The sequence below is a fragment of the Ahaetulla prasina genome, chromosome 5 (assembly GCF_028640845.1).
Source record: "Ahaetulla prasina isolate Xishuangbanna chromosome 5, ASM2864084v1, whole genome shotgun sequence".
Taxonomy (NCBI): Eukaryota; Metazoa; Chordata; class Lepidosauria; order Squamata; family Colubridae; genus Ahaetulla; species Ahaetulla prasina.
In genome coordinates, this window is record NC_080543.1 from 19,895,710 (window position 1) to 19,904,950 (window position 9,241).

A 9,241-nucleotide genomic window follows, 5' to 3' on the forward strand; every position below is an offset into this window, starting at 1 on the left:
CCACAACCCCCATCTCAGACACACCAACAACAGCCAAGCCTCCTACAACTGACCCCATTTCATTGGGTTCACAACCCCTAGTGATCACAGAAAAGGAAGTGCAGGACCTATTTCACAGACAAAAGCCAGGAAAAGCTCCAGGCCCAGACAAGATAACTCCTTCTTGCTTAAAAGTCTGTGCTGACCAATTGGCCCCCATCTTCACCCATATTTTCAATAAATCACTAGAGATGTGTTATGTTCCTTCTTGCTTCAAACGCTCTACCATCATCCCAGTGCCAAAGAAGCCCACCATCAAGGAACTGAATGACTACAGACCAGTTGCTTTAACATCTGTAGTCATGAAAACCTTTGAAAGGCTAGTGCTTTCCTACCTGAAAACCATCACGGATCCGCTGTTAGACCCCTTGCAATTTGCATACCGAGCAAATAGATCAACAGATGATGCTGTTAATATGGCTCTGCACTACATCCTACAACATCTTGAGTCTCCAAAGACCTATGCAAGGGTCCTTTTTGTAGACTTTAGTTCAGCATTCAATACCATCATTCCAGACATTCTTCTAACTAAGCTAAACCAGCTACAGGTACCGGAACAGACTTGTAAGTGGATCACCAGCTTCCTAACAAACAGGAAGCAGCAGGTGAAGCTAAGCAAGATCACATCAAATACCTGTACAATTAGCACAGGGGCCCCCCAGGGCTGTGTGTTCTCCCCACTTCTCTCTGTATACCAATGACTGCATCTCCAATGATCCATCTGTTAAGCTACTGAAGTTCGCAGATGACACAACAGTGATTGGTCTCATTCAAGACAATGACGAATCCGCATATAGACGAGAGGTCGAACGACTAGCCTTGTGGTGCAACCAAAACAATCTGGAACTGAACACACTCAAAACTGTAGAAATGGTGGTAGACTTTAGGAGAAACCCTTCCATACTTCCACCTCTCACAATACTTGACAACACAGTATCAACATTAGAAACCTTCAAATTTCTAGGTTCTATCATATCGCAAGATCTCAAATGGACAGCTAACATCAAAACATCATTAAAAAGGACAACAAAGAATGTTCTTTCTGCGCCAACTCAGTAAGCTCAAACTGCCCAAGGAGCTGCTGATCCAATTCTACAGAGGAATTATTGAGTCTGCCATTTGCACCTCTATAACTGTCTGGTTCGGTTTTGCAACCCAACAAGAAAAACAGACTTCTGTGGATAATTAGACCTGCAGAAAAAATAATAGCTACCAACCTGCCTTCCATTGAGGACCTGTATACTGCACGAATCAAGAAGAGGGCCGTGAAAATATTTGCAGATCCCTCGCATCCTGGACATAAACTGTTTCAACTCCTACCCTCAAAACGACGCTATAGAGCACTGCACACCAGAACAACTAGACACAAGAACAGTTTTTTCCCGAAGGCCATCACTCTGCTAAACAAATAATTCCATCAACACTGTCAGACTATTTACTGAATCTGCACTACTATTAATCGTTTCATAGTTCCCATCACCAATCTCTTTCCACTTATGACTGTATGACTATAACTTGTTGCTGGCAATCCTTATGATTTATATTGATATATTGACCATCAATTGTGTTGTAAATGTTGTACCTTGATGAACGTATCTTTTCTTTTATGTACACTGAGAGCATATGCACCAAGACAAATTCCTTGTGTGTCCAATCACACTTGGCCAATAAAATTCTATTCTAAAATTCTATTCTACATTTTCCCGAAAGGGTTTCCACAATTTCCCGACAGAACAATTAATCAGCGGAACGACTTACCTCCAGAAAATTGTGTGTGTTCCGACACTGGAGGTTTTTAAGAAGAGATTGGACAACCATTTGTCCGAAATGGTATAGGATCTCCTGTTTGAGCAGGGAGTATGGACTAGAAGACCTCTAAGGTCCCTTCCAACTCTGTTATTTCTATTACTCTGTTACATTCATTTGGAGTGCAGGAATTCTTTTTCCCATATAGTGCAATTATATTGGAATAGAAACTATTAATACTAACATTGTCCTCTTATTGCGATACAATTTGCTTTCTCCATGCAAGTTAAAAGAAAATAAGACTCACTTTTTCCTGAATCTATATTTAGCATTAAATAAGACTGGGCTTTCTTTGGAGTAATTTGTATAGGACATGGCCATTTCTCAAGGCGATCCCTGTGTATCCAAAAGAAGAAGAAAAATATAATTTCATGAGTACTGTCCATGACCGATTCTTCTTAACTTAAGAGTCCCAGTGCTGAACTTGGTATGATTCATCTGTTCTTGGCAACCTCATATGTTTTGCTATCAGTGAAAAAGAAAGATTCCCAGCCAGTTTGTTAGCGCTGACCTTTGGAAACAGTTGAATTTGGTTTCAGTGGGAAACGGTATTGAGAATGTAGTGACTTTGGATGAACCTATTCTACATAGGATATATATAGAGAATGATGGAGTTTACATAGATAGATATATAAAGAGTATCATTCTGTGTGATACAGAGAGCAGTTATTCTGCAAAATGATCTTAATGGCAGATAAAAACTTAGCAGAAGCATTTGAAGAACATTAGGAGTTAACTTTGGTTAATTAGAGTTTGGGGAAGGGGCTTAGTTGCCTGAAACTTAGCTTGTTTGGTTAGTTTAGGGTTTACTGTACTATGGGAACTGAGAACATGAGTTAAGGATGTTGTGTGAATACAGGAAATCTCTGATGTCTGCCATTTCACATTAAGAATTGTCTTGTCCTGCTCCCCAGCTGTTGGGGGACTGCTGACCGGATAAAGAACAACTGGCATAAATTTGGTGTCTCTATAAAGAAGTGGCTCATTGAATACGTTGTCTGTTCAATCCTGGAAAGATGAAGGACATCAGGTAAATGTTCCTAATTCTTTCATTCTGACTGAACTACAGTAGTGGCCAAAATTGTGGAAACCTTTTTTGGGAAAAGTCTATTTTCTAAAACTAGCCAATAACACCACTTTTTTTGGGAGTAGTACCATAAAATTATATATCAATGGAAAGATAAGTTAATCAAGAATGTAATGCAATAACTTTTATGAAGGATTTGCTATTAGAGTAGCAGTTACAGTATAAAGAAGAAAAGTGAAACACATAGAAAAATAAGATTATGCAAAAATCATCACCATAGAAAAAATGAGATATACAAACATTATCACCATGTCAGTTAATACTTAGTTGGGTGACCTTTAGCATGAATTACGGCCTTACAACGTCTTCCCATGGAGTGAACCAAGTCTTTTAGTTCTGCAGCTGTTCTAATGTGAAACCAAGATTGAATAATTGGTTCTATTAACTGGGTTTTATTGCTGGGTCGCTTCTGACTAACAGGTTTCTTTAGTGGGCTCCATAGATTTTCAATTGGGTTAAGGTCTGGGCTATTCCCAGGCCATTTCAGCAATGGAATATGATTATCTTGAAACTCCAAAAAAAAAAGTGGTGTTATTAGCCATCAAACCTCAAAAATACACTTTTCCCAAAAGGTTTCCACAATTTTGGCCACTACTGTACATCATTTGGAAGAAGAATAGTCTCGCAGCTTCTGCATGAGAACAAAGAAATTGGCTTTCTCTGCATAACAGATAGGGGTTATCATTGCTCCTGCATGAAAAGATGCTTGCTCCTTGGAAGGAAAACTATGGCAAACTTAGCATATTAAAAAGTAGAGACATCACCTTGCCGACAAAGGTTCATATAGCCAAAGCTATGGGTTTCCCTAGTAATATGTGACTGTGAGAATTGGACCATAAGGAAGGCTGAGTGCCAAAGAATTGATGATTTCGAATTGTGGTGTAGGAGAAGACTCAGTCAATCCTAAAGGAAATCAACTCTGACCATTCTTTGGAAGGACAGATACTGAAGCTGAAGCTCAGATACTTTGGCCACCAAATGAGAAGAGAGGACTAACTGGAAAAGACCCTGATGTTGGGAAAGTTTGAAGACAAAAGGAAAAAGGGAGGGCATAAGAAGAGATGGTTAGATAGTGTCATCAATGCAATGAACATGAATTTGGGCAAACTATGGGGGATAATGGAGGACAGGGGGTCATGAAGAAAACAGACACAGCATCTGAACAACAACAACAAAAGCATTTGAACAAGTGTTCCATGGTGGTATCCCAACCTTCCACTGACGACAGCCAATGTTCTCTCCAACTAGGGAATGGAAACATGCTAAAAAAAAACCAGGAGCCAGTTGGCCTACTCTCAGCTTGTTCTCTCACCATAATTGTTTTGTGTAGCAACAACAACCAGCTGACTCTGCAGAAACAGTGAATGGATGGTAGCAAGATGCCTTAGTGGCAAGCAAGGGGGGTGGGGAATTGCAGACAATACAAAACTTTTCACTGGTGTTGAGAAAATGCTGCCATTTTTGGAATAGCAGTTCGGCCCGTGAAAATATACTGATTAGCTAATGCAGTTCAGCCAATAGAAAAGTAGTTTAGTTTCCTAAATCCCAGGAATTGTGGGGAGACGGAGCAGTGACTGTTGTAAGATCAGTGCAGTCCCCACATTGGAAGAAGTAATGTCTCTGGATTATTTAAAATAAGTTAAATCAATAACCTGATTCCTATTGTGTTCTTTTCTTTCTTCTTTTCTTCTTTTTCCAAGGAGCAGATTCCAAATGCAGTGGTACCTTGGTACTCAACTGCTTTGAAACTCATCAAATTTTGTACTTGATGCCTTTTGATGCAAAAGGCATCTTCTTTTTCCAAGGAGCAGATTCCAAATGCAGTGGTACCTTGGTACTCAACTGCTTTGAAACTCATCAAATTTTGTACTTGATGCCTTTTCATGCAAAAATTTTGTCCCGGTACTCATCGTTTGTTTGACATTCAGTGCACAAACTAGAACTTGTTGCTGCCTTGTGACTCACATTATTCCTTATGGGAAAAATGTGTTTGGTATTCATCATTTTTGGTACTCATCATGCCTCCCAGAAACAATTAATGGTGAGTACCGAGGTACCACTGTGTGCTTGAGTGGCAGCTGAGCGATTTCTGGGATTGCACCAAATCGGGAGATACTCATTCATCACTTTAAAGCCTTAGTTTTTCTTAAAAATAAAAATATGTACTGTACATATATACTACAATAAGCTGCAAGTTATGGAGGAGGCAGACGTAACCCAAAGTTGGTCACTGCTGGGATTTCTGATTCTCTACTTAGCTCATGGCCTTTCCACAAACCCAAGTATAAGAGAAATAACTTAAATTAGTTCAAGTAGGCAAATGCCCTAGTCAGCTTAATTGATTTAAGAGTGAATAGCACAGTTGTCCTTCCGTTTTTCTCACCTCTTTGTTTTCCAATTGAATTGGGTCTTAATCAGATTCTGCCAGTTCGGGCCGGTTCGGACGTACTGGTAACTCCGACGTTCAGCTGTGAGCGAACCAGTTCGCTCCAAAGATCAGCTGGACCTGCCCGCCCACCCCTGTGCTATACCTACCTTTATTTCCTTCGTTTGTAGTCCAGCTGATAGGTGCGACAGAGAAGGTAAGCTTTGGAGCTGATTTTAATTGTACTGCACCTGCGCAGAGCGCCTGGTTGTTTCAACTGGTGAATCCCACCACTGGTTTTAGTAACTAAAAAATCACTTTACAGGCACAGAAGGAAATCTGGGTGGGTTTGGGGATAAGGATGTGTTTCTAGGAAGGCTTCCAGATATTGGCATTCTCCAGTAATTTGAATATTTTTGTGGGAGCCTGGCATCTGCAGTCCAGATGTCAGCTAAGCCAATAAATTCTTGCAAGGATTTGCTCATTGTCCAAGGGAAACCAGCATGAGCAGCGTGGGGATGAAGACCCAATATTGTGCACAATGTGATGCTAAAACTCCAACTCTCTATGCGAAGGGGTTTGTCTTCCCTTAGAATAGATCTTCCCTTTTTTGCCACTCCTCCTTCTTGGTGACATCCAAAAGTGCCTCATCCCCAAAGTCTTCATGTTACGCTAGAGATGGAGCAGCCAAAAAGCTGCTGCCAAAGATCCTGGATCAGACCAAACTCATGGGCAGGCTGATACATCTGGTCGCAAGACCACCAAATTATAAAACTCTTGGCAGAAGGAAATAGGCTGTTGAAATCTGCTCCAAAGAACAGTTGTGCTGCTGGGATGGGCAGGTGGGCTGAGGACATGGCCTTTTGGAGTTTACTTCAATTTATCTCTGATGATTCAGTTTTCTTTCAGGGGCTGCAGTGAGAATTTGACATGTATGAAGGAAGAGGGCAGGAAATCTAGTTTAGAGATTCAAAGGACTGCATTGCAGGGGAAAACGTGACCAGACATTTTATATCATACCAACCCAGATTGGACCTTGAAAACCTGACTGTTTGGAAACCGTTTTTTTAAACAAATCAGTTTCCCAAACTCGAATTGTGCAATTTATTTCAAAGACTCAAGGCCAGGAAAAGACTGGATCCTGCTAAGATTGCCACAAAGCAAAGGTGAGCCAATTTGACCCAGTGATTAAGGCAGCAGGCTAGAAAATAAGAAACCGCAACTTCAGGTCCCTCTTTAGCCATGAAAGCCAGTTGGGTGATCTTGGGCCAGTCCTTCTCTCTCAGCCCAACCCACCTCACAGGGTTGTTGTTGTACGGAAAATAGGAGGAGGAAGGTGTGTTGGATATGTTTGCTGCCTTGAAATTTGTGAAAATAATAAAGGCGGGAGAGAGAGGGAGCAAGGGAGAGATTAGATAGATAGATAGATAGATAGATAGATAGATAGATAGATAGATAGATAGATAGATAGATAGATAGATAGATAGATAGATAGATAAATGTACTACAATTCCAGCTACATGGCACAACAGGAGATTACAGATGGTCCTTGACTTACAACAGTTCATTTAGTGACCAGTTACAACACCACTGAAAAAAAGTGATTTATGACTAATTTTCACACTTACAACCTTTGTGGCAGCCTCATCATTATGTGATCAAAATTCAGATGCTTGGCAACTGGTTCATGTGATCATTTTTTGTGATCTTCTGACAACATTCACTTAACAACTGGGTTACTAACTTATCAACTGCAGTGATTTACTTAACAACTGGGTTACTAACTTATCAACTGCAGTGATTTACTTAACAACTGTGACAAGAAAGGTCATAAAACGGGGCAAAATTCACTTAATAAATGTCTCACTTAACAACATAAATTTTGGGCTCAGTTATGGTCGTAGGTTGAGAACTACCTGTATTATTTCAGAAAAGGGTACCAAGCCAAAGATAAGCAAACAGGATATACAGACCTTCTTAGGAAACAGGAATCTTTAGGGCCATGCCTTTCTCCTCAAGACTTTAACTCAGTGCAGTGATACCTTGGTACTCGATGGCTTCAAAATTTGTTGAATTTGGTACCTGATGCATTTTGATGCAAAAATGTCGTCCCGGTATTTGTTGTTTGTTTCGTGCTCAATGCACTGTGATAGGAAAATGGGGACGGCCATGGAGAACGAACAGGCAGACAGGAAGTCGGCCATGTTGGGAAGGTCACTATAAAAGGAAGAGGGGACTGGCAGCAGAGGGTAGCTAGGAAGTCGGCCATGTTGGGAAGGTCACTATAAAAGGAAGAGGGGACTGGCAGCAGAGGGTAGCTAGGAAGTCGGCCATGTTGGGAAGGTCACTATAAAAGGAAGAGGGGGCTGGCTGCAGAGGGTAGACAGGAATTCGGCCATGTTGGGAAGGTCACTATAAAAGGAAGAGGGGACTGGCAGCAGAAGGTAGCTAGGAAGTCAGCCATGTTGGGAAGGTCACTATAAAAGGAAGAGGGGACTGGCAGCAGAGGGTAGCTAGGAAGTCAGCCATGTTGGGAAGGTCACTATAAAAGGAAGAGGGGGCCGGCTGCAGAGGGTAGACAGGAATTCGGCCATGTTGGGAAGGTCACTATAAAAGGAAGAGGGGACTGGCAGCAGAGGGTAGCTAGGAAGTTAGCTATGTTGGGAAGGTCACTATAAAAGGAAGAGGGGACTGGCAGCAGAGGGTAGCTAGGAAGTCAGCCATGTTGGGAAGGTCACTATAAAAGGAAGAGGGGACTGGCAGCAGAGGGTAGCTAGGAAGTCAGCTATGTTGGGAAGGTCACTATAAAAGGAAGAGGGGGCCGGCTGCAGAGGGTAGACAGGAATTCGGCCATGTTGGGAAGGTCACTATAAAAGGAAGAGGGGACTGGCAGCAGAAGGTAGCTAGGAAGTCAGCCATGTTGGGAAGGTCACTATAAAAGGAAGAGGGGACTGGCAGCAGAGGGTAGCTAGGAAGTCAGCTATGTTGGGAAGGTCATTATAAAAGGAAGAGGGGGCTGGCTGCAGAAGGTAGACAGGAATTCGGCCATGTTGGGAAGGTCACTATAAAAGGAAGAGGGGGCCGGCTGCAGAGGGTAGCTAGGAAGTCAGCCATGTTGGGAAGGTCACTATAAAAGGAAGAGGGGACTGGCAGCAGAGGGTAGCTAGGAAGTCAGCCATGTTGGGAAGGTCACTATAAAAGGAAGAGGGGACTGGCAGCAGAAGGTAGCTAGGAAGTCAGCCATGTTGGGAAGGTCACTATAAAAGGAAGAGGGGGCCGGCTGCAGAGGGTAGCTAAGAAGTCAGCCATGTTGGAAGTTTCACTATAAAAGGAAGAGGGAGCCGGCTGCAGAGGGTAGACAGGAATTCGGCCATGTTGGGAAGGTCATTATAAAAGGAAAAGGTGGCTGGCCACAAAGGGTAGACAGGAAATAGCCCATATTTGAAGGTTCACTATAAAAGGAAAAGGGGGCCGGGTGCAGAGGGTAGACAGGAAGTCAGCCATGTTGGGAAGGTCACTATAAAAGGAAAAGGGGGCCAGCTGCAGAGGGTAGACAGGAATTCGGCCATGTTGGGAAGGTCACTATAAAAGGAAGAGAGGGCCGGCTGCAGAGGACAGCTGGGAAGTCGGCCATGTTGGGAAGGTCACTGAAATAGGAAAACAGACAGACAGGAAGCCCTTCCCAGTTGAAATGGAGTATGTGATAAGTCACATGGTTTGTTTGATACTTGTCATTTTTACTACTTGTTGTGCCTCCCGGAAGTAATTAATCATGAGTACTGAGGTACTACTGTATCTGAAATGCCGTGTCAGATATCTCAATATTTGAAGTTTCCCTGTAGGTTCCTGCTTACTCTGGGGTGGGGTGAGTTCATTTAAATGGACAAAATGGGTGGAAGAGAAAAAATTGCATTTGTTTTGCCTTGACTTAGAATTCAAAAAAA